Here is a 27190-nt window from a genome sequence, read left to right as displayed (position 1 = left end):
GGTTGAGACAAAGCTTACCGAGCAGTCATTGGTCATCAGGACACTTTCAGATAGTATCTTGGATTTGTCAAGAAGGCTAGAAGTGGTTGAGGATGATGATGATGATGAGGCATATGTGAGGCCGAATGTCCGGGAGGAGGATCGGGTCACTTATCTACAGAGGATGGAGATAGAAGATCCTGACAGATGGATTGAGATGATTAGTGAGGGTGAGCCTTCAGGCTCTACTCCCTCCACATCTTCTTAGATGACAAGAAGATGGGGCTCATTGTTAGCTACTCATGGCAGTGAGTCCTTAAAACAGGTTGAGCAAGTATGGCAGATGGTGCAGGGATGGCTTGGCATCAAGCATCATGACATGTTGCGGATGGGATGGAGTTTCCATGGACGTGAGCATGGGTGAGATTCTTGGTGAGTCCAAGATGTGGCAGAATCCGAGATAGACTGGTGAAGGCATAAGGATGTTCACTCTCATGGCTTGAGTGTGACAGTTGGATTAGCTACCCAACTAGTTCAGACATGGGGTCCGGAAGTGCACGAAGAGATGCTGACATCAGGCAGGCAGGAAGGATGACAGTTCACAGGATGAGGACGACACATGGTGGAGATGGAGTTCTACATATGTTGCAGGGATGTTTGCAGTATGTGGAGGAGTTGACATCATGGACTGAGGATGAGACAGATATTGATGATCTTGGTGGATGGCTACCAGGATGATATGTTGTCAAGGACGACAACGACTTCAGGTGGAGGAGGATGTAACGACATGCAGTTCCTAGGCGCGCGGGTGGACAGTGCGTGTGCGCGGGTAGGCTTAAACATGCGGTTCAGTTGAGTTGAACGACTGCGGTTATGTGATGGGCGAGCTCTCTCTTGGATGTGCGATGTATTATACACATGATAGAAGGGGAGGGCGAGCATATATATGCGTGGTGGCATGGTGACAAACGTTATGGAGGCCGACCAACAGTTGTGTGGAGCCGACGGTGCGTTTGGGTGACTTTGCGATGGTGTGTGGAGAGTTGGGTGAGTCGGTTGGGCAGCTAGACTTCGCCCCACGGTTGGTATAAGTTGCAAATGCGTGGATGGCATTTGGAACATCATCCATCGCTCAAACATCTTTGCTCTATGAGGTAAAGGCGCAGGTCTAGGCGCAGTTCTAAGGAGAAGGCGCAGGTTTAGTAATGCGCCCATTCTTGGGCAGGGCTGCACGGTGATAGCGCGGTTGTGGGTGAAGGTGCGGGCAGGAGCGCCCGATGGTTGGGTGAGGGCGTGCACGGGTGTGTGGCGCCCGACGGACGGTTGAGGCATGCACGGGTGTGTGGCACCCGGTTTGTGCGACGACTTGGCGCGGGTGTCTTGGCGACTCGGGTGAGCGCCCGCCTGGTGTGCAAGTGTGCACGGTGACTTGGTGAAGTGTTGAGATTGTGAACGAAGGTGTGTCTCGGGTAGAGGCGCCCGTGTGTGGCGACTTGGAGGCGCGCCCGAGTTGGGAAAACAACACAATCGTGCGACAAGGTGAACGAAGCGTTGGTGAGTTGTGCAACGACCGTGCGGAGGTGTCGACGAGCTAGGCAACCGAGTTTTGCCTTGGATTGTAAATTTGGCTAAGTATGAAACTTGGGGTTTCCAAGTATACTTGTAAAGCTTTGTAAACTGTTGTATAATATATTGATTCGGGCAGACTCATTGTTCAGGGAGTTGCCCCTCCCTTTACACTGTGCAATTGTGTTCTTCATTTATAATTGTTGTTGATAATGAATGTGTATGGGTGTTCATTGGCATAAAGGATAACATAATAATACTTGGTTGCGAAACACAAACTAAGTAGGAGTAAGTGGTTAGGCGTAGTCCACGAACATAAGTATTGGTGAAAAGAAAGTGTTCGGTGGTGCCGCACCTCGCTAAGAGTGGTTGAAAGACTACCGCCGACTTGGGGGCGTGATAGTTCTAGTCCCAATCAATCCATGTGCCAAAGCAGCGATTGAAAAGTAGAGCCTGTATTTTAATGGTAAAAATAAAATCACCCACCAACACCATTAAAGATAATGTGACCGTAACAAGATTATGGATATCGTGCATAATGTAACGACACATACTATATGGATCCAGTTCAGTGTCGCCATATATGATGAACTTTGTACCCATATCTAAATTATCTCACTCCCTAAACTTTGCGCAAACCTTAAAGTATTTTTTTGGGTTATAATTATAACTTGAGTATTTTACATGCAGTGTCACAAGTATTCGTTGTTGATGGAGATATGATAGGTGATCCAGTGAATTTTTTTAATGAGAATATATGCTTTTGAAAAACGTAATCATAATAAGGTCATGAATATATATACTAACTGTAATGTGCTATTATTATTATTGTTTTAATAATGATAATGAATAGATAATTACAGAAAGAAATTAAGTAAAAATAAAATAAAAAGTAATAACTTTAGGTGTAAATCAAAAACAAATTATTTGAAATAAAATATATATATTTTTATTATGAATAATGATAATAAATTTAAATTTATTTATTCATTATATTTAATAATAATTGTTTATTTTATTATTAATTAACAATTTAATTGTAATAAATTTTATTATTTTAAAAAAATATAATATATTAATTTATATATATTTAATTAATTTTAATTATAACATATTTCAACTAAATATATATTTGAGGAAAAAATAATAATTTGAAACTTAAAAGTAAAACCAATTCACTTCCATATATATATATATAAAAGAATGTGTAGCAATTTGAGATTTTTTTATTACTTCTTTGGAAGTGAATGAACTATAATGGTTGTTGAATAGTTGTCTATTTATTCATCTAAGAGACTACCATAAACATTATACATTCGCATCTATCTAAACAAATCAAAGCATAAACAAATGAAATTAAAAAAGAATTGAAGTATTTTTGTTTCTAATATCGACCTTAATTTTTGGTAAAAATTGTAACGATACAAAGTTCAATTCATATAGTTAATATATAAAAAATACCATGGTTGATTTTCATATTGAAATAATCTTTGTCACAATGCGACATTGGACGATACTTAACCATGGTTCAACCCTTAGATTAATAAATTCATGAGATTGATTTTATAAACCCAAAGAAACAAATACCCATAAAATAAATACTAAACCCCAAGAAATTATAAAACTTAGGCAATAACATTGTTATAATTAATATAATAAAATAAAATATTAATAAAACATGATTATAATTATTAATAATAATATTTTTTTTTTTAATATTAATATTAGTATTCTCAATATATCTATAAGCAAAATATTAGTAATAATTAAAATTAATGTTATAACATCATTATTAATATCATATAAATGTTAATATTAATGTCATTATAAACTTAATAATTTTGATATTATTTATATTATTATAAACATATTATTATCAATATTATTAAAATGCTATGTATTATTACAAACATAATAAAATTTTATAAATTTGTTAATAATATTATGATAAACTTAAAATCTAATATGATTATTAACCTAAACTAATAAAACCTATAATATTAAATAATAAACCTATAACCTAAAATAATACTACTTCCATAAAACCTAAAACATAAGCAAATTCAACCTAAATTCATTCATATTCAACCCTACTTTAACCATAACAACTCATAATATATTGTTAAAAACGCAACCAATGATCACATTTTTGTAACATTCATTTGCGTATCATTCCAACGTGGCATCTAACATGTAAGTTTATTACATTTATGTAACATGTGTAACACTCATCATATTTGTGCAACTTTAATTATATATGATAATGATAATAATAAAATTACATTTATTTCTTTAAAAAATGATTAATTATATATACTAATTATAATAAAATTTAAATATATAATATTGATGAATGCTGAATAAAGAATGGTTTCTTGTTGATACGTTAATTCTGTCTTATAATTTTCGGGATAAAAATGAGAGTTATGTTGGTTAGATTTGGTTGGATCCTCACGCTCAAACCTTAAACATTGACACCATTGAAATCCTCGAACGCTCATAAACGTCGACACATTTTTAATGAGTATTTATTGAAATCTTTGAACACTAAAGAGAATTTATTAATGTTCACGCAACCTTTGTGACAAATATGGGTAGTGATTGAGGCTTTTCATGTTGAAATAGATTATAATAAGTTACTATTTTTTTTTTTTCATGAAACACAATACTTGGAATCATATAAATTTTGAAATGGGAACTATAAATTTAAAATGGAAATTTTAGTTAAAAAAAATGAAAAATAGTGTGAAAAATGAAAAGTGTGTATATTAAGGGTGTTTTTTTAGGGTCAATTTTCAACATTTTTAAAAATTAGCAGTAAAATCGATTTTTTGTGTGTAAAAACCAATTATTTTTTAAGAAAAAAACACACTAATGTTTCTGGTAAAATAACATTTTTCTTTCCTAAAAATAATTTCAACATTTTTAGTAATGATGATAAAGATAAAATAATGGGATCTGAAACACATTAAAATTCTATCAGTTTTCATCCATGTTGTTAAACATATAATAACATGACATTAAAGATCGCTAAAATTCTAATTGTTTTCAACCATCACATTAAAGATACAAAAAAATTAGAAAATTTGCAACCATAAAATTAAAAAAACTTACATTATGAACAAATTACATGACTAAATTAATCAAAATGTCATTACTTGTAGATTGAATGAAACATACATTATATCTCTAACTTATTGTTGCATTGTAGATATTCTAAACAATAAAAATCATCATAATTAAAACATATAATCTAACAAACATAAAAATGACTCATAACTTCATTTAACACAATATAGAAATCAATTTTTTTTTTCAAGATACGACGCAAACATCAGTTATATAAATTATCTTAAACAATTATGCAAAATCACTCATATTTTCTTGCACACTATCAAAATTCACATCTTAAGATAAATAACTGGATGCAAATGAAAATGTTCCATATTCTTCTTTTTCATCAACTAGTGCCCCATCTGAGTCCACATGCATACCCACCATTTCAGGTTTCAAAATTCTTCTGGATCTATCACTGGTTTCAACAGACTTCCATCTCAACATTGTTCCTTCTAGTAACAACCTCTTCAGAATCTCTATCGTCTTGAAGCGAAGAGTTCATCTCTTTGTTAAATTGAAGTCATAAACAAGCATGTCAACATCCTCCAATTTTAAGAGATCTGTACGGCGATGATTTATATTTGTAAACTTTTTTTTCTCTTTCAACTACTGTCTTTGACTTATACACACCATTGAATGGGTGTTTATTTTTGGCATACCAATGTACTTCAACACCTGCAACATCTTCATTTTCTGTAATGACCTTTATAACCTTAGCAACCCATATTGTATAGCCATTGGGATCTCTATTTGCTAGCATTGCAATCATGCAACCCTCCTTAATATCATGTACTGAACCCCTGTAAAGGTCTTCCATGGCTTCATGTTATGCATGAGATCTTCCAGAACCAATATACATTTTTCTTTCCTCTACTTGTGAAGAATTAATAATACCTTGAGATTGTTGTTGTTCAACAATGTTTCTTTTCTCATGTTCATTTGACACATTTTGTGACCAAATAAATGGATTTTTCAAATGTATATCTTCATTGTTGTTCTTGAAATGATATCACTTTGATTATTGAAAAAATACTCCCACTAAACCAAATCAACTATATCAAAGTACTCGTATGCATATCTAATGCATTTTTTAATTTCTTCTAGGCAATTAGAATAATTTATATCTCTATTATGTCTGCATGCATTATGAACTTCAAAAATTGATTGTAATAATAATATATTTGATGCAAATATTGGATGATTTGGAATGAAATTCAAAAATGCCAAATCTGATGACAATGCCCATTCTGTAGTAGTTAAATATTTCTTGCCCCATATTAGTGTTTTCCCATCAATTTTTTTGATACGAAATTGATGTTGGAAGCTAATGTCATTAAGTTGTTCAAAAAATTTCTCCTCACCATGCGATCCCAGAATAAACCTTTGCATGTCAACAGTTTCTTCCAACACATCAAAAGTAGGCTCTCACATGTATAATTTCTTAATACATTCAATTAATGATGGAAATCTCCCAACTTTGTGACTGAAAAATGACTGAACATCTCATCAATATGGTCATGAGTGTGCCCAACGAGAAGGAAACCAACCTTTATCTTCTGAAAAATCTCAATTCAACAAGCTTGTTTAGATATCCAAAAACAATTTGATTTTTTTTTTCACGACAAATGTTGTCCAATTGTAGATACAAAACTTCAGGAAGATTACCAGACCAATGAGAAAGCACATCATGAATTACAGCTATTGTGATATTTGTATCATTATGAATATTTGGAGCTGTGAAGTATACCCTTGGCAACATTTTCCAATTGAAGGCCATACAACCGACCAAGTGATACTGAATAAAATTTTCCTCCTATAGTTTTTTGGGTGTGCGAACAAAATGTGGTAGAAGTGTTTTCTTCTGGTCCATACCATCAATTATCAAACCCAAATATTTATTTGGATTATCATAACACTTCTTTCAATGCTTGTACAACTTTTTCCTTTCACGCGTTTGTTGTTCGCAATGCTCTTGAAGTGCTTTGACAATGGAATCTACACAATATAAAATAAAGTCATTAAGAAATATGTTTTCATAGTTGATGGCTATACAATTTTAAAAGTTAAAGTTATGAATGCTTACCTCTTTATGAGCCTTCACATTTATCCCTTTTTATTTAAGAGAAGCACATGTACTGCAAATCCCCATCCTTGTCTTCTTATGAATACAGACATTGTTGAATTCTTTCTTCCATATCTTCACAAAATATTGGTATGTAATAAATCAACCATGTCCCTCAGCACCTTCTGCATATTCCTTGTATAAGTTGTAGATTTCTCGTCTTGAGAAATTATCTGGAATATGTATTGTCTCTCTGTTTGGCATACACTCTCCATGTTTTGAAAAGAAATATTTCATCCATGACATTGCAGTATTTGATAATGGCCCAAACTGTCGTTTATGGCGTACTTCTGAATAAAATGTGGGACCATTTTCCAAATTTTCTTGGATTCTTAACAGACGAAAATTACCCATTGAATGAAACATTTTGAAAGCCTTTCTACAAATAAATAAAGACCCAATATGATAATCATAACCTGACAATGTAAATTGCATGCACCCCACTAAATATGAATTTTGCATGATTTTATTCATTGACAAATATCTCTTCCTTTTCTCTAATGCAAACTTGAAATCCATATGTTTCAAGAATTATTTTTGAAACATTCACTTGAAATGAAAGAACTGATAGAACTACTTCTCGTCATATATTCTTCTCTACCCCTTGTATAGCTAAAACATATTGGATTGATACGAAAAGGTTTTCTCCTACTCCTCGATATAATATTTCCTGGCAACATCTCCATCATTGGATCATCATTTGTATAAGCATTTTCATCATCATTGTGAGGAATGTTATCCTCACTATGATCATCTGTGCTTTTGAAATACTGACTTGGAGGATATTCTTCATCTTTTCCTTCTTTGGTGTTACCCTCACAGTCCTTAGAATTAGGACTAAATGAAAAATTTGACTCGATGTTTATTGGATATTCTTCATCATGTGTATTGTGAGTGCTGCTCTCACAGTCCATAGGATTAGGACTACGCGAAAATGTGACTGTTTATTCACTAAAAAGTATTCATCCTGCCCTTTGTCACTTCTTCTCTCATAGTCCTTTGGATTAAGACTAATTTCTTCATCCAGTCCTTCGTCACTACTCTCATAGTCCTTAGGATTAGGACGAGGTGGAAAATGTGACTATCAATTTATTGGAAATTTTTCATCCTAGCCTTCATCACTGCTTCTCTAATAATCCATGGGATTAGGACTAAGTGGAGACCGTGACTCTTTATCTATTTGAAAAACTTCATCATGCTCTTCATCATTGTTGCTTTCATAATCCATAAAATTAGGATTAAGTGGACATTGTGACACTATATTCATTTGAAATGATTCATTATGTTCTTCATCACTACTGCTCTCATAGTCCATAGGATTAGGATTAAGTGGAAACCATGACACTATTCATTTGAAATTCTTCGTCATATTCTTCATCACTGCCGCTCTCATAGTCCATAGGATTAGGGCTAAGTGGACACTGTGACACTATTCATTTGAAATTCTTCATCATACTCTTCATCATTGTTGCTCTCATAGTCCATAGGATTAGGACTAAGTGGACACCGTGACACTCTATTCATTTGAAATTCTTCATCATAATCTTCATCACTGCTGCTCTCATAGTCCACAGCATTAGGACTATGTGGAAACCGTAATTATTTATTTATTTGAAAATCTTCATCGTGCTCTTCATCACTGCTGCTTTCATAGTCCATAGGATTAAGATTAAGTGGAAACCGTGACTTTTTATTTATTTGAAATTCTTCATCCTGTATTTCATCAGTGTTGCTCTTATAGTCCTTAGGATTAGGACTAAGTGGAAGATTTGACTCTCTATTCATAGTGGAAGATTTTTTGTTATATTCATCAATATGAATAAAGTTGTTACACGACGACGATGTTAATGTTTCACAAAGTGAAACTTCACTATCAGAAGAATCCATGCCTTTCAAACAAAAGAGGTTGAATGATACAAATGCACACTCTCCTAATAATAATATATAGCTTAAAGAATGAAAAAAATCCCTCCAAAAATTTTCGCCGAAATTTTTCCCTCCAAAAATTGAGTTTCATGCATTTTCCTCCATAATTTTCTTTGACAATTTATTGAAAAAATTTAGCTAAATTTTTTTTACGAAATTAATCTTTTAAACTAAATATTTAAATTAAAATTGTAAACTAAATCTTTTACCTAAATTAAATTTTTATATAATATATATATATATATATATATATTATTCCAGTCTTGATAGACTAACAAGGTATTCAAATCATTTTTTTACTAGTATTCATTGTTCAGTGCAATGTTTTAGGCAATTCCTATTTCCACCTCTATCAGTGTATAAATGTGCGGTTACATGTCGATAGCCCGATATAACACGCCGTTATTTTATTTTTTTTATCTAATCATCACCACGCGTTATATCAATTTATCGAGAACGCATGTAGCCACACATTTATGGACTGATAGAGATGAAAATAAGAATTTCCAATGTTTTACTACACTAATCTCACCAGTCAACTTGACTGATTCCACATGACGCCTCATAGTCATTTAACGCTCTTGTACACCCTCCCCTGAACCTATAAGTCGACTGGAACACATGTGCCGCAGAGCTGCCCAGCGAAACTCTCCAAGCTGCAACGATTGTTCCAGTCCCAATCAATTCATGTGCCAAAGCAGCCATTGAAAAGCAAAGCCTGTATTTTAATGGTAAAAATAAAATCACCAACGAACACCATTAAAGATGATGTGACCATAACAAGACTGATGGATCTTATGCATGATGTGACCGCACATACTATATGGATCCAGTTCCTAAACTTTGCCTAAATCTTTTATGTATTTGGGTCTATTTATTTAAAAGTAATGCTGGGCGAAATATTTTTTTGGGTTGGATTTATTCGTATTTATAACTTGAGTATTTTACATGCAGTGTCACAAGTATTTGTGGTGGATGGAGTTATGATAAGTGATCAAGTGATTTTTTTAAGGGAGAATATATGCTTTTGAAAATTGTAACCATAATAAGGCCATGCACATGTATGATAATTGTAATATGCTATTATTATTATTGTTTTAATAATGATAATGAGTATGTATTATAGAAAGAAATCGAGTAAAAAAGTAAAAAGTTGTTACTTTTGGGTGTAAATAAAAAATAAATTATTTGAAATAATGTAATTTTTTGATGAATGATGATAATAAATTTAAATTTATTTACTCATTATATTGGATAATAATTGTTTAATTTACTATTATTTAATCATTTATTTGTAAAAATTTTATTATTTAAAAAAATACTAATATGTTAATTTATATCAATTTAATTACTTTTAATTATAACATATTTCAACACACACAAAATAATAATTTGAAACTCAAAAATAAAAAGTAATACACACTCAATTATGGATGTGCAACTATGTTAAAGGACTTATTTGATATGGATTCACTTCCCTATATATATATATATGCAACAATTTGAAAATTCTTTATTACTTCTTTGGAAGTGAAAGTGATTGTTGTTGAATAGTTGAGTGTCTATTATCTAAACATCATACATTCGCATTTCTCTAAACAAATCAAAGCATAAATAAATGGAATTAAAAAAGAATTTCATATCCACCTGATTTTTTTGGTAAAATACGTAACAATCCAAAGGTCAACGCATATTTGAACAATGGAAATGTTTTGTTTATTCGTTAGATTGTGATAACTCATTTCCATGCACAAATGATATATAGTTATAGTTGAATTATTTCTAATTTGTCATAGATATAGCTATAATTGTATTATTTATAAAATTGTGTTATTTCTAGTTTGTCATAGATATGGCTATAATTGTATTATTTATAAAGTTGTGTTATTTCTAGTTTGTCATTGTTAGTCATTGATATATTATAACAAAACTGTGTTTTAGTTAACTAAAATCAATTTTAAAATCAATTTACAAAGATGAATGATTTTTCCAAGAGTTCAAAGGAATAGATTATTTCACATTAATTTATCTAAAAAGAATGTAGAAATCATCACAAATAAAAGAGACATTAATTTTTATATAAATATTTTCTTCACTTTTCGAAGATTAAAAAGTTCAACTATAACTTCTAAAGATATAAACCCAAATCATTCTTAGTATTTTTCAAAAATATTGAAAATTTTCACAAAGTTGAAGGATGCTCAACCATTAGGCACATAATTCATATTTTTCAAAATTCAATAATTAAACTAAATGGCAAAGAACACTAACTATGCTGCGTTGTTACTATAAATGTACTATAATATTTAATCACAATTACTCATTAGAATTTTACTACTAATTAAATTTAATATAGGAAAATTTGAAAAATATATATTTTACAAATTTTTATAAATAAATTATATTATTTTATGTCATACTTTTATATAAATTACATATTTATTATAATTAGTGGAGAATTTCTTATTTGAACTGGGTGGATAAGAATTTATTAATTTTTTTAAATTAAATTATTTCTCAGAAAATATTTATTATAAGTAGTGGAGATTTTTTTATTTAAACTAGGTGGATAAGAATTTATTAACTTTTAAAATTAAATTATTTCTCGGAAAATATTTATTATAATTAGTGGAGAATTTTTTATTTGAACTACAAGTGGATAAGAATTTATTGACTTTTTTTAATCTAAATTAATTCTCAAGAAAATATTCTTGAGAAATACTTAGTCCAAACATGAAGCCTGGCGTTGAATTTTGCATTCGTTTCATCTTACATTTGACTTAATTTTTATTTAATTAATGGATACGTGTACGCGCCATCTATCATCAATTTTCTTGATGTCTAGGCCATGGGTGTTCGTTCAACATAGTTGTGCAAACGTTTGAGGAGCATGAAACGTGGCGGGGAGTTCTGCACTAGAAGCCGTCGTTCACTTTGCGCTCCCCCCTGTTTCGTCCTATGGTAGCGAGGAGGTCTTGATGGAACGAGAGGCCTTGTGGGTGAAGGTGAATGAGTTATGGTGTCGAGCGAAAACCGTATCGATTGTGGAGTTTGGAGGGGTGGCGGATGGAACCACTCTAAACACAGATGCTTTTCGAAAAGCAATTGCTTTTCTGAGTGGATTCTCGAAAAAAGGAGGCGGTCAGCTTTACGTTCTGAGTGGATTTTTGGAAAAAGGAGGTGGCCAGCTTTACATTCCACGATGGTTAAGTGGAAGCTTCAATATCACATAATATTTCACTCTTTATCGAAGTTGTCTATAATGCTATTTTTTGGAGATTCCAGTGACGGAATGTGGCGGAAAAAATTGAGGTTAAATCTTGATTTGTATTATTTAAAATGGGTTTTTAACTACATATTTGGATTCAGCGCCCTGAAAAATCCCTGGGACGCTTTGATTGTGTAGAAACTAGCTATCAAACTTGCGATTCCAATAAATTGCTGCCGGATTTTGACCGAAAAACCCACCAGAAAAGCTTCCAAAAAGTCGCATTATAGACCACTGCCTCTTTATCTCCATAAAAAAGGGAGTTGTCTATTATGCGACTTTTTGGAGATTCCAGTGACGGAATCTGGCAGAAAAATTTGAGGTTAAATCTTGATTTGTATTATTTAAAATGGTTTTTTAACTGCATATTTGGATTCAGCACCCTGGAAAACCCCTGGGACGCTTTGATTGTGTAGAAACTAGCTATCAAACTTGCGATTCCAATAAATTGCTGCCGGATTTTGACCGAAAAAACCCACCAGAAAAGCTTCCAAAAAGTCGCATTATAGACAGCTGCCTCTTTATCTCCATAAAGAAGGGAGTTGTCTATAATGCGACTTTTTGGAGATTCAGGTGATAGAATCTGGCGGAAAAAATTGAGGTTAAATCTTGATTTGTATTATTTAAAATGGGTTTTTAACTGCATATTTGGATTCAACACCTTGAAAAACCCCCTGAGACGCTTTGATTATGTAGAAACTAGCTATCAAACTTGCGATTCCAATAAATTGCTGTCGGATTTTGACTGAAAAAACCCACCGGAAAAGTTTCCAAAAAGTCACATTATAGAGAACTGCCTCTTTATCTCCATAAAGAAGGGAGTTGTCTATAATGCAACTTTTTGGAGATTCCGGTGATGGAATCTGGTGAAAAAATTGAGGTTAAATCTTGATTTGTATTATTTAAAATGGTTTTTTAACTGCATATTTGGATTCAGCACCCTGGAAAACCCCTGGGACGCTTTGATTGTGTAGAAACTAGCTATCAAACTTGTGATTCCAATAAATTGCTGCTGGATTTTGACCGGAAAAACCCACCGGAAAAGCTTCCAAAAGTCGCATTATAGACAACTGCCTCTTTATCTCCATAAAGAAGGGAGTTGTCTATAATGCGACTTTTTGGAGATTCCGGTGACGGAATCTGGCGGAAAAATTTGAGGTTAAATCTTGATTTGTATTATTTAAAATGGTTTTTTAACTGCATATTTGGATTCAGTGCCCTGAAAACCCCTGGGACGCTTTGATTGTGTAGAAACTAGCTATCAAACTTGCGATTCCAATAAATTGTTGCCGGATTTTGACCGGAAAAACCCACCGGAAAAGCTTCCAAAAAGTCGCATTATAGACAACTGCCTCTTTATCTCCATAAAGAGGGGAGTTGTCTATAATGCGACTTTTTGGAGATTATGGTGATGGAATCTGGCAAGAAAAATTGAGGTTAAATCTTGATTTGTATTATTTAAAATGGTTTTTTAACTACATATTTGGATTCAACACCCTGAAAAACCCCTAGGACGTTTTGATTGTGTAGAAACTAGCTATCAAACTTGCAATTCCAATAAATAGCTGTCGGATTTTGACCGGAAAAACCCACTGGAAAAGCTTCCAAAAAGTCGCATTATAGACAACTGCCTCTTTATCTCCATAAAGAAGGGAGTTGTCTATAATGCGACTTTTTGGAGATTTCGGTGACGGAATCTGGTGGCAAAATTGAGGTTAAATCTTGATTTGTATTATTTAAAATGGTTTTTTAACTACATATTTGGATTCAGCACCGTGAAAAACCCTGGGACGCTTTGATTGTGTAGAAACTAGCTATCAAACTTGCGATTCCAATAAATTGCTGCTGGATTTTGACCGGAAAAACCCACTGGAAAAGCTTCCAAAAAGTCACATTATAGACAACTGCCTCTTTATCTCCATAAAGAAGGGAGTTCTCTATAATGCGACTTTTTGGAGACTCTGGTGACGGAATCTGGCGGGAAAAAATGAGGTTAAACCTTGATTTGTATTATTTAAAATGGTTTTTTAACTGCATATTTGGATTCAGCACCCTGAAAAACCCCTAGGATGCTTTGATTGTGTAGAAACTAGCTATCAAATTGCGATTCCAATAAATCGCTGCCGGATTTTAACCGGAAAAACCCACCGGAAAAGCTTCCAAAAAATCGCATTATAGACAACTGCCTCTTTATCTCCATAAAGAAGAGAGTTGTCTATAATACGACTTTTTGGAGATTCCGGTAACGAAATCTGACGAAAGTTGTCATTCTAAGCTCTAATCAGAAATTGCCTCCTATAAATTTTTTTTTGCATTATTTCTCTCTTTCTAAGTGCCTCCAGAAACATGCCATTTATTATTTACGCATTGAAACCCTTTGACAGTTAACCAGTTGTCTCTTAGAGTGGCACAAATCCACGTGAACACTTATTTATCGAGATATATGAAATTTAAGAAAACCTAAGAATTGAGCGCAAAATCATTGAGATTGCTAATTTATTCTTTTTGGCACGACACATATAAATGATAAACATGAATCTAAGAGTGTTAGACACGAAATCTTCATATCTTTGAGTGTGAAGATCATTTCTATTTTCTTTTATGGAAGAAAAAACACGTTATTTATTTTTAATTTACTAATATATTTTTTTTACCTTTTTAATTAATCAATAATTTTTTCTTGTTAATTTTTTATTAATTTCATTTTTTGAAATTTAATTTATTAATATTATTTTTTTTTACTTTTCTTTCTAAATTAATCAATAATTATTTATTGTCAATTTATCAATAATTATTTATTGTTAATTTTTTTATTAATTTCATTTTTTGAAATTTAATTTACCAATATTAATTATTTTTACCTTTCTAAATTAATCTAAAAATTGAAATAAAGCTAGAAATAAAGATTACAATGAATATAAATTGGAAAAAGAAATTAGTTGTTATCTTTTTATTATTATTATAATTATGAATAAGTTTTATTAAAATCGAATTATGATATTTCTTTTTGAAATTTCAATAAATATTTTATCTTATTTTTCATAGATTATTATTATTATTTGTAATTTAATAAAATATTTTATATATAAATTTGATTTTTTATTTTAATATTAAAATTTTTAAATTTAAACTTAATTATCAATTAAGTTAATAATAATAATAATAATAATAATAATAATAATAATAATAATAATTCCTTAATTTAAATTATAAATTAATAAGTATTACTAAACACTAACCTTATTTAATACTAATAACAATAATATTATTAAAAATATTTTATTAATAAAAAATATTTTATTAATAATTTTAAATAACATTAATAACAATAATTTTTTTATAATTTAATTATAAATAATTTATAATTGGTATTGAACATTAATTTAAGCTTAGATTAATTTACTAATATTAACTAGTATAAATAAATGAATTTAAATTAATTATTAATTAATTAATACTACTTAATAAATTAATAAAATTGAATTTGGTCAACCATAATTGAATGCAGTCAAACATGCTTAATCATGTTTAACCATGGTCAATAAATGTTAATCATCGTCTACCATGATCAACAATGTTTAACGATGATCTTCCATGGTCAAGCATGCTCCACCATCATCAACCATGGTCATAATGGTTAATCATTGTCTCTACAGTGAACCATGATCAACGTTGGTTAATCATGTTTGAATATGGTTGACCATGGTCATCCATGATCAACCATGGTCGACAACGGTCAACCATGATTAACCATGTTTGAATTTCATCAACCATGATCAACCTTGATTAAAGTCTCTTTGATCATGATCAATGATGATGGTCAAGCATGGACAATCATGGTCAAGCATGGACAACAATAGTCAATCATGGTCAGCCATGTCTTATAAAATTAAACATGGTCAACCATGGTTGAGCGTCACATTGTGAAAAAGATTGTCTCGGTATGAAAATCAACCATGGTCCCACATTGCATTGTGACAATGATTTTCTCAATATGAAAATCAACTGTGGTCAACCATGTTTATTTTAGTGTTTATAATAGTTATCTTAAGGTTTATATGCCTTAGGTTTATAATATTAGTCCCTTGGGTTCATAATCTCTTTGGGTTTTAGTATTACTCCATTGGTTTTATTATTCTCTTGGATTTATAATATCAATCCCTTGGGTTTAATATTCTCTTAGGTTTATAATATCAATCATGGTCAACCATCGCCAATCATAGACAACCATGGTCAATCATGGTCAACCATGGTCGAATGTCGCATTGTGACAAGGATTTTCTCAATATGGAAATCAACCATGGTCAACCATGTTTACTTTAGTGTTTATAATATTTATCTTAGGGTTTATATACCTCGGGTTTATAATATTAATCCGTTGAGTTTAATATTATTCTCTTCGGTTCATAATCCCTTGGGGTTTTAGTATTAATTGCTTGGTTTTTTATTCCCTTGGGTTTATAATATCAAACCCTTGGGTTTATTATTCATTTGGGTTTAAAATAGTAATTATGGTCAATCATAGCTAACCATGGTCAACCATGGTCATTGTGACAAAAATTGCCTCCATATGAAAATCATGGACAATCATGGTCAACCATGGACAATCAAGGTCAACCATGGTTAGCCATGGTTGATCATGGTCAACCATGTTTTATAGAATCAAACATGGTCAACAATGGTCGAACGTCACATTCAGATAAAGATTGTATCGACATGAAAATCAACCATGGTCCAATGTTGCATTGTGACAAAGATTGTCTCGATATGAAAATAAACCATGGTCAACCATGGTCCAACATCACATTGTGATTAGAATTGTCTCAATAAGCAAATCAACCATGATCAGCCATGTTTATTTTAGTGTTTATAATATTTATCTTAAGGTTTATATACCTTGGGTTTATAATATTAGTCCCTTGCATTTTATATTATTCCCTCAGGTTCATAATCCTATGGGGTTTTAGTATTAATCCCTTGGGTTTATTATTCCCTTGAGTTTATAATATAAATCCCTTGAATTTATTATTTCCTTGGGTTTATAATATCAATCATGGTTAACCATGGTCAATTATAGCCAATCATGGTCAACAATGATAGAATGACGCATTGTGACAAATATTGTCTCAATATGGAAATCAACCATGGTTAAACATGGTCCAACATCGCATTCTGACAAAGATTATCTCGGTATGAAAATCAATCATCGTCAACCACGATCCAACGTCGCATTGTGAAAAGGATTATCTCAATATGGAAATTAGCCATGGTCAACCATGTTTATTTTAGGGTTTATAATATTTATGTTAGGGTTTATATACCTTGGGTTTATAATTTGTATCCCTTGAGTTTATAATAGCAATCTCTTTGGTTTATTGATCTAAGGGTTTATATTCCTAGGATTTAATATTATTCCCTTAGGTTTTTAGTATTAATCGCTTGGGTTTATTATTCACTTGGATTTTATAATATCAATCATGGTCAACTATGGTCAGCCATGGTCAACCATGTTTTATAAAATCAAACATGGTCATCCATGGTTAATTGTGGTCAACCATGGTGAAACGTCGCATTGTGACAAAGATTGCCTTGATATGAAATCAACCATGGTTAAGCATGGTCAACCACCATCCAACGCTGCATTGTGACAAGGATTGTCTCAATATGAAAATCAACCATGGTCAACCATGGTGGACCATGTTTATTTATCTTCGGGTTTATATACCTTGGGTTTATAAATGATTAGTCCCTTGCATTTAATATCATTCCTTTGGGTTCATAATTCCTTGGGGTTTTAGTATTAATCCCTTGGGTTTATTATTCACTTTGGTTTATAATATCAGTTATATCCAACCATGGTCAAATGTCTCATTGTGACAAAGATTGTCTCAATATCAAAATCAACCATGGTCCAATGTCGCATTGTGACAAAGATTTTCTCAATATGAAAATCAATCATAGTCAACCATGGGTCAATGCCACATTGTGACAAGGATCAATATGGAAATCAATCATAGTAAAAATTGTCAACCATGTTTATTTTAGGTTTTACAATATTCATTTTGCCACATTGTGACAAGGATTGTCTCAGTATGGAAATCAATCATGGTAAAAAATAGTCAACCATGCTTATTTTAGGTTTTACAATATTCATTTTAAGTTTATAAACCTTAGGTTTATATTTTAATTTTAATGTATATTTAATTGAATATATTTATTTTTAATTATTATTATTATTAATATTAATATTATTATTATTATATATTTATCAATGATTTGTGTCATAGATACGAATAAAACGTTGGGCATATATCGATTACACTTACTAAAATAATTATTAATTATTGTTATGAGAATTATTATTGTTAATTAATATTAATATTAATATTGTATATTTAATTATTATTATTATTATTGATATTTAATATTATTATAAAATATTTAAATTATATTAAATAATTTAAAACTAACTAATATTAAAAAAAATCAAATATTAAATATTACGTAATATAAATTTATAATAATAATAATAATAATAATAATTGATTGTAATTATATTATTTTTATTAATATATATTTAACCATGCATAAAAATGAAATCTTCTCCTTATATCAACCATATTAATATTTGTAATGTTATTATATAATTAATATTTGTAATCTCTATTGTTGAGTGATGCCTTCTGAAACTTGTTAAAGGCCAAGCAGGTTTCAGAAGGCATCACTCAACAACAAACCACCTCGTTACGCTTAGGATCATTGTGGAGGAATGTCATAATGATAAATCCAATTTATTTTGTTGCTTTGTGGACTTTAGAAAGGCTTTCGATATGGTTCCTAGATACAACCTTTGGAATAGATTAGAAGAGCTAAAGGTTCCTCTCGAGTTGAGAGTTGCCACTATAAGGTTATACGAGAATGTAATGCCAAGCTAAAGAGCAATGAGGGGTGGTCGAAAGATATTAAGTGTAACATCGGAGTTAAACAAGGTTGCCCCCTCTCCCCTACCCTATTTGGAATTTACATCGATAAGCTTGAAGGCTATTTAGAGGAAACAGGATGTGTTGGCACGATCTTAGCTGGGATAGTCATCATCCTTCTTCTCTATGCTGACGATATTGTTCTTTTGGCAAGGTGCCCATCTGATCTTGATAAGCAACTCAGGATTCTTAATGATTTCTTCTCTACCATGGGTATCACTGTTAACACTGACAAAACAAAAGTTATGATTATCAAATCCAAGAAGGACACTTATGCTAATTTCATGTATGACAATAATAACTTGGAGGAAGTGTATTCTTACAAGTACCTAGGAATTGATATTCATCACAAGCTCAACTGGAACCATAGCATTGAGAAAAGGATTAATGGGGGGTGGAAAGCTTATTTTGGTCTTGAAAATAATTGTAAAACAACAAACCTCGTAATGTGGGATAAAAATAAGTTCCTCTTTGAAACTTTAGTCACTCTTATTATCTTATATGGCTGTGAGGTTTGGGGTTGCAGCATCTCCAAAGAATCATGGAGAAAGATTGAGCAAATCCAGAAGCGTTTTATAACTTATAACCTGAAAATTAAAAGTAATACACCCTATCCTATTCTCCTTATAGAAGCAGGTCTTTCCCCTATTGAGAGCCTAGCTATGATTAGGTTTCTACTGTACAAGCACAAACTCAATAACATAGACGATCATTAACATAGACGATCATAGACTTCCTAAGCTAGCTTTAAATTCCAGCCAAAACCACCTAAGGCTCAATTGGGAGTGGCATAAAGACACAAGGGCCTGGTTAAACTATTGGGAGATCAACGAGAATGATGCATTGCAAAACATAAATAATATTAAAGATATTGTTACTTCTAAGTTCAAAGAAAAAATGTGGTGTGAGAAAGATTTAGCGGCTAAAAGAAAATTAAGTTATTATAAGAAGGTCATCAACCCCACCCTAGAAGATCAAAAATATCTCTCTATTTTAACTAGCTCAAAGAAAAAAATTAATATAGCAAAGATTAGAACGAATTCTCATGAGCTCCATAGTGAAACAGGTGGTTGGGCAATTTCTAAAACGCCATGGATGGAAAGGATCTGCCATATATGTGAGAATAGGGACATCGAGGATGAAAACCACTTCCTCTTAGAGTGCCCCGCGTACAACCACATTAGATCTCAGTTTCACAATCTTTGTTACAATACTGACCTTCCTAGCCTTTTACAATATCAAAATTATAGTGAGCTCGAGAGGCTTCTCTGCAAGCTTTTTGAGCATAAGAATAAAATCTTAAATCAAAATAAATAATTTGTTTCTTTAGATCCGATAGACCAATGTTTAGTCTTAATGGACTTTAACCACCATCATCATCATTATATTAATTTAATATAAAACTTATTATCTATTTCTATAATTTTTCTAATATAAAAGTTAGAAATTTTATTTAATTTTTTTTGGTGCCATATACGGCCTAACTTGGTAACCATCCATTCAACCATTGTATACGGTTTTTTCTTTTAAAAATTGTTCAATGGCATTTTAGGAAGTAGATTGTTCGGATCCTAATGAAAAATCTATGAAACACTTTGTTTATGTTTATCGGATATTTTTGATAATGAAAAATCTATGATAAACGAAAATCTATGAAAACACTTTGTTTATGTTTATCGGATATTCTTTATAATGAGAAATCTATAATGAGAAGGATGACCACTTGAAAACCGTGGCATTGTCAATTACGTGCGCATGACGCTAGTCTAGTGTACCTTGACCACGAGCTCATAACTTCGTCGGCTACCATAACATCTTCTAATTATATTGGATTGATGTTGTCTTTCTACAATGTGTAATTATAGTCATCAAATTAGATGTAAAAATATCATGTAATTAAAAATTTAAAATACTCGTCTTTCTGTTGGGAGAGGATCAGTTGGATCAATCTGATTCTCCTTTTATTTATGAAATGAATGTTTATCATTTTTTTTTTTTCAAATAAGTCCATTTATTGTATTTTGTTAAGTATTTATCGTTATTATGAAATTCATTTTGGAAACAATTTTTATTAATCCTTACCAGCGTAGGATTCTAACAATAGATTTGCAATTTGATTTTGATTTATACAAAACATAAATTCCAGTATTTTTTATTATACTCAGAAAAATTAATTTGTCAATATTTGATTGGACAAAAAATTTGATATCTTATTTCAGATTTAATGCCACCTTTCTTAGTCTCACCAATAAATTCTCTGCCATTTCTCTGAGAAGTTGGGCATTCACACTATAGAATGACACTTGCATTACAGCATAATGAACAATACTTCATTCAACCAAAATCTATGCAACTGTTACTTTCCACCAAGGTACCGAAGTTAGTTACTTCGTTAATATAACTGTTTTACAAAATAGATTCAGAAGATATATTTCCATCTTCAATTTTTTCCTTTATCTAGTTATTTTTTGCTCAAGTAAGGAAACTAACATCCAACTTTCTATCTTGAACACTTTTATAGAAATGGTGAGAAGACGGCCACTTTTCCGTGACGATTCAAAAATAAGGCTTTAATAGTTGTTCGTTGCTCACCTACTTTATTTCTCCATGTCCCTACACACATTGGTTTTTTTGTTTTTCTAGTTTTGCAGTGCATTCGAAAAGAAAACAATTGCAGGTTCTTTCTGGAATGGTTAATGTTATCTACATGCATGTTGATTTTCATCAGTAGTAAGTTGTTTAATAGATGCCAGAGACATGCAACTACCGATGGAGAGAATTTTGTTCCCGGATTACTGTCCCAAGATGTGAGGTGGAAGATGTGATTTGGGCTACAACAAAAAATTTACTTTAAACAATTAGTTGTCTTTTTTCTCTTATAATTATCCCTGCTTTTTACTTTGTTTTATTTCGAGCATCCAATTCTCCTAACTTTGTCTGTTGTTTCCTTTTTTAACTATTCTAAACGAAGAATGGAAAATTGAGTTGTGCAAGATTTCCTCCACACTATTACTTCATTTCTATTTGCATCTTCTACAGATCGGAACGTACATACAACAGTAAAGACATCTTTGAAAACAAAATTTAAGTACAGTAATGTTTATGTGAATTATGTGGAGTTATATCAAATGCAACGAATTAGTTTCAACATTAAATATGATCCAAAATGCCTTAGATCCTATATTGTATATTCCAACATATGTTGAGTATTGGTTAGCCTACATGTGTACATACCCCCAGAACATTTTTAAATCCATCACTAAAACATGGGAATACATTTCTAACCAGGTGGCCTAGCTAGCATTCCTTGCCGCTGAGTTTAGTTATTGAACTTTGAAAGGGATAAAATAACTGACGCATTTGAATAAGGGCTACATTGTAGACGCTCTTTCTTAGTTTAAGTATAGTTAAGTTAGCGTCAAAGACATACATGGATGGGTAAACAAAGTGTTTTCAGTAGTCCTACAACATTGCTAATGACCTGGGCCTAGGAATAGTACCTCTCACAACTAGAGTGGTGTGGATCAGAAATAGTACCTCTAACAACTAAAGTAGCGTGGAAAATTAACAATAACTAGAAACAAATAATATTGATTTACTAGTATTGGACAAAATCTATTGATAAAATGTATTTTTAATATAAAAATATTTAATATTTAAATGATAACTAAAAATAAATGAAAAAAATATATACAAAATATAATAATGATGAACATGAAGGAAGGTCATGTTGTATAGCAGTTGAACCAGCTAAGCATTGAGCACGGGATCCTTTCATTGATCATTCCCAGTGAATTTCATGTAGGACAGAATCAGGGGTGTTTGTTGATTAAGGTTCTTAGGTGGTGATTTACAATTGTTGCAAAGCATGTTCTCAAGGATTGTTGTTTGAATATCTAATGGGATTTAAATGCTATTGAGAAGTTCTTTGGCCACACAATGGAAGAGGCAAGAATGTTAACAAATTTGATCAACCAAGAACACCTCACACAGAGAAGCCTTATGTGTCATAGGTAAAAGGGAGGAAATCAATCTTATTAACCTACAAGTTGAGTGTAGATGAAAAAATAAGGAAGGTTTTTGGTTTGAAAGTGGCATCTACCATTTGTTAGCATGTTTTGTCTCATTTTACTCTTGCCCATATGTCATCACTTGTACATCTGCATACTTCAACAATGGGAGGTTTCCTTTGGCAACCTGTCACGTGTTGTCACTCTGACATAATCCAATCTCTTGGCTACACGGGGGCTTCACTTAGTGAACCTCTAACATAGAACGTGTGTTCGTGGTATACTAAATAATACCTTTAATTTGACTACATATTGGAAAATACCTCTAAAAATCACTTTATTTAATCCCCTAACAATACTAACCCAATACACCTTCCCAATTTTAAAAGCCCCTACTTTCACTAGATATTGTAGGTATTCATTTTTTTATTAACATTCTTACCACCCCTTTATATTTATATCCCTTTATTTTCATTAACAATAGTAAGCATATTCTGCACCTAGAAAGAATAATCTAAATACAAGGTAGCTGAAAACTTGAAAGTTCCAATAAAAAAGAGGCAGATATAAGTTGGTTTATTTACAAATACATAAATTTGAATGGAAAATACATATATTTGAACTCTCAATTACATTTATCTTCTATTAAATACTGAAAAAGATACACTACAATAGTTCAAAATAAAACCTCGATAACCAAAATAATGGCGCACCCTTCATCTTGCTTATAGAATAGGAAGAGGAGATAAAGTACAATGAATATGGACACATGAAAATTCCTATCTAGTTGGACTTTGCCAAATCATAGCCCTAACATGATCACCTAGTGCACCATAGTTGCATGGTAAGAGTGCCAAGTAAGTGTGTCTCCATCAAAAGATGAATTGGAGCATGCAATAATGCATCCCTTCCTTGAGATCTGTGTCCTCTACCTAAGATGGGAATTTATCATGCATAAGTATTCTAATTGACTAAGGATATGTAGCCTCTTAGTAAGAATATATCATGCATGTTAAAAATAACAAAAGAAAAGCTCTTATAATAGAAAAAATCTATCCAAAACTGAAATTGCTAAATTTAAAACAACATCTAAACTAGAATTAATTGAAGGTGGGACACGCGTGCCCTTAGCATGCATGCACTCTCTTCCAAACAATATTCTATTTTACTATCTCCTATGGAATGCATGTGCCCTCCGCCAAGCAATAGTATGTATCATTGTCTCCTTCACTTTAATTCAACATATTCGTCACTAATGTAAGGAAATGGTGAAGGTACCATATTTGTTGTCTTCTCTACTGCCCCATCATTGGGAGGATCACTAGCATAGAAACAAGTAAAAAATCTTAACACACACATTAGACATAGATCATAGAGGTATTATTAATGTGATGCATGCTTATTCTAGAGAAAGGTTGTTTGGGAGTGGGAGCAGAAGCAGGAAGCGAGAGTAGAAGCGGGAAGTGGGAGTGGAAGCATGAGCGAGGAGTGAATTTTATATAATATATATTTTTATATTTTTTGATACATATATATCTAAAAAAGCTTGTAGAATGATGAATTTATGATAAAAAAACATAAAAACATGGATTAAACCATATAACATCATTCATCTAGTAGTTATAATCTTCATCAACCACAGGTCCACAATTACAAGTTCTCATTTATATATCATGTAAGTGTGCACATAACCAAAATAACATCTAGTGCAACCCATCTCTTAACCAAAAATACATCAACAAATAGGCTCTGGATGGCCTATAACATCCAAAGAAATCATGCTACAACAAATACCTACATATCATCAAAATCATTTCCTATCTTGGGATCTTTGTCTTTAATATCACCCTTTAAGCATTAACATAAGATAGAAAAAACGTAGCATGTCAAGTCAATATTTCATTTGAGTGACAAGTACATTTTTAGTAGGGTCATGATAGAGGAGTTCGACAACCAATGTCACTGTAATCAAGGCACATAAAGGGCTTGGTTCTCTTGATTAAATACAAGTTCCATACCCTAGTACATGACAAAATCCAATGGAAACATTGGAATCCCCCCAATCCTGAAATCTTGAAAAATTAATAAGTCTGCTAGATTTTAAGTGAGATCTAAAATTCTACTTTCTTGATGTGAAATCTAATGACGTCAGAACCACTCTCAAACATCCTGAGTCATTGCATGGTAATGTTAAAAATTAAAGTATAAGGATGAAAATGAAAGATAAGGGAGAATGTCACTTTTACTTTAAGAATTTAACATTACCATGAATTGCATGCCAATACTAGGGCCATAGGTTTGAATATTAGGCTACTATGCACCTAATATTGCCATATTTTTTTCTTTCTCCCTCTCCCTCTCAAAACTCCCACAATACTCTTGAACCTCTATTTCTCCATCCCACTTGTTTTTGGCCTCTGCATGGCCAATGTATTGTATAAACAATACCTTATAATACACATATTGTTATATAACATATAAAAACCCTTTACCCCCCTATTATATGATCAATATATTATTTCATTTTTTTCTCATTTTTTATGCCCTAATATGAATGAAAATGATATGGTATTTCTTTGTCAGTGAATCCCCCGTGCTTGGCTAATACATTGATTTGGTTTGATTGTGCCTTGTCTCTCTCTCTTAAAACTATCAGTTGCATATTGCTTTTGATAATATTGCAGTGATATGACCAACCATTGTGCATTTACTTTGATTTATCATTCACTTAAAGTGCACATCCACCTTGTTTATTCTGATTTAATTCATTGTTTTAACTGTCTCATGAATATGATGTCAACCACTTTAAATTTCATTAAGAATCTATCCTTGCTTTCGACTGCTTACAGGTAACTCAAGGGTGGGTTGTGTGTGTTAATTATATTGGATTCTATGCAAGATTTTTTTTGATTGATAAAAACATACAACCGCTAGGGACAACCCCCTAATATTAGAACAACACCAGTCCAACCACAGAGATATCCAATAGTGACCAGGGTTAGTTATCAAACTTCAATATTTTCTCAACATTGCATGTACTGACTATTTATGTTGGATTCCTCGTAGCTGGACTCATTATCAGGTTGTCTGTTGAGACAACCTTTTGGTTTTCATGCTCCCTTTTCAACCACTTCACCAAGAATCTCAACTCTCTTCAACTTAAAGTCTTCAAAGCAATTTCTTGACCCTTTGATTTTTCAGATAGCTTCAAATCTTAAATTTCCTTCAAATAGCAATCGAAATCTAGATCCCATTGATAATTTGACTCTCACCCATTAAGAGGCCTCAAGCTGAAGTCAATTTTTTAATGAGTTCTTCCTTTGACTAGTTAATTATTGACCAACTTAATCAAACCTCCCAAATACATATTATGACTTTATGGTTGATCGTCAAATGTAAATATCCAATATCAATTTATAAAAACTATAAAAAAACCATTTTCCTCTTATAAATTAAAAAAAAAAAAAACATGAAATAAAAGTCAGCAAATTGGATTTAATTTTCAAACCAAGTTTATTTACCATAATATCAACCATATTTTCAGTAGTAAACTCAGTCCTACACATAATTTTTTTAGTCAAATTCATAATGAGATAAAGATTGCTCTACTAGTATACTTATAAAGAGATAGTTAACAAATATGAATCTGCAGGACCAACCTTTGTCGATGAAAAAGCTAAATTACAAACTAATCTCTAAAACGATTACAAATATGACATAATTCAAATCTTAGATGAATTCTATTTTAAGAAAGTGAGATACGGAACAGAAAATGAGTTGTTAGATTGTTATCCTGGTTTCTTTTTAAAGCTATCGAGCAAATCCCAAACAATGATAATTAGCACAATTTCATAACAACTATTATTTTGAATAACAAAATATGCATATGCAATCCCCATTATGCTCTTAAGGTAGAGTTCTCTTTGGAGATAAAATAAGAATTAGAACTTAGCTCAAGGCCAAAACAGAAAATCATAATGAGTATCATACACAAGCAAGCTTCTTGAAAAGCATCCAAATTACTCTTCACATTGCAACAAACTGTAAAATGGCGCTAATTCAATGTCCGAGAAGTTTTAAAGAATAAACAAATGATTAAATTCAGATTCGAAGGATTAAATTCAATTTGATGTGTGTATACTCCACCAGATCTATGAATATGATTTTGCATGAACTCTAGCCTACTTGTTTCTTCATGTATATCCCTGCGATTACTTGTAGT

The sequence above is a fragment of the Pinus tabuliformis genome, chromosome 9, assembly GCF_031772625.1.
Source record: "Pinus tabuliformis cultivar Carrire ecotype Pingquan chromosome 9, CPIR1, whole genome shotgun sequence".
NCBI lineage: Eukaryota > Viridiplantae > Streptophyta > Pinopsida > Pinales > Pinaceae > Pinus > Pinus tabuliformis.
Note: the sequence above shows the minus strand (reverse complement) of the source record.